Below are 1,201 nucleotides of genomic sequence, written 5' to 3'. Positions count from 1 at the left end.
ACCTAACACAATTCAAATGACACAACAGTTTGTTCAGTTTGATGGTTTGCAGGATGAAGATCCCAACGCTCACTTAGCAAACTTTTTTGAACTATGCGATACATTTAAAATTAATGGTGTTTCTGATGATGCCATTCGTCTTCAGTTATTCCCTTTTTCATTGAGGAACAAAGCTAAACAGTGGTTGAACTCGTTACCACGAGGGTCAATTACTACTTAGGAACAAATGACCGAAAAATTGTTACTAAAATATTTTCCGGCGGTAAAAACGGCTAAATTACGTAATGATATCTCTTCGTTTGTGCAGATGGACTTAGAAACTCTTTACAATGCATGGGAGAGATACAAGGACTTACTGAGAAGGTGCCCTCACCATGGGTTACCACTTTGGCTACAGGTTCAAACGTTCCATAATGGCCTGAATCCTTGGACTCGACAAATGGTTGACGCAGCTACTGGCGAAACTATCAATAATAAAACACCTGAAGATGCCTATGAGTTTATAGAGGATATGTCACTGAATAACTATCAGTGGCAAATCATGAGGACTAAGCCAACTAAAACAACAGGCATTTATAATGTCGATTTGGTTACTATGCTGTCAAACCAAGTAGAACTTCTAAATAAAAAGATTGATGGTTTACTTGGTTCTACTCAGGTACATCCAGTAATGGGGTGCTAGACGAATGGAGGAGGAGCATGCACTGAGTATCAACCCTTCAACCCTAGCATCGAGGAGGAACAAGTCCAATATATGGTTAACAATAACTCTCGATCCAAAAATAACCCATATAGTAACACTTACAATGCAGGTTGGAGGAACCACCCCAATTTCTCGTGGGGCGGTCAAGGAAATCAAAGACCACAACATCCTCTGGGTTTTCAACAACCACCCTATCAACAGGAAAAGAAGCCGAACCTTGAAAAGATGCTCTCAAAGTTTATATCAGTGTTAGAAACCTGTTTCTAGAACACCGAGACAGCACTTAAAAATCAACAAGCGTCAAGCCAAGGGCTCGTAACTTAGATAGGCCAGCTGTCCAAACTAATCTTTGAAAGACCACTAGGAAGTTTACCTAGTAACACCAAATCAAAAGAGCATGTAAAAGCAGTTACACTAAGGAGTGGAAAAGTGCTAGCGGAATCTGAAAAGAAGCTAACACAAGAAGCCGTGATGAGCGAGAGGGGGGAAGAAAAACCT

General features: G+C 40.5%; 1 non-coding gene across 1 annotated transcript; it reads right to left on the bottom strand.

Annotated features, from left to right (window-relative positions):
* Positions 1-274: 274 nt before the first annotated feature.
* LOC121230040 (small nucleolar RNA R71) lies at positions 275-381 on the bottom strand. The gene has a single exon (XR_005927992.1). It is a non-coding gene; the product is annotated as a small nucleolar RNA R71 (small nucleolar RNA).
* Positions 382-1,201: the final 820 nt, after the last annotated feature.

This window comes from Gossypium hirsutum, chromosome A05 (assembly GCF_007990345.1).
Source record: "Gossypium hirsutum isolate 1008001.06 chromosome A05, Gossypium_hirsutum_v2.1, whole genome shotgun sequence".
NCBI lineage: Eukaryota > Viridiplantae > Streptophyta > Magnoliopsida > Malvales > Malvaceae > Gossypium > Gossypium hirsutum.
The sequence above is the reverse complement of the archived record's forward strand: the minus strand, read 5'-3'. Positions and strand labels throughout refer to the sequence as shown.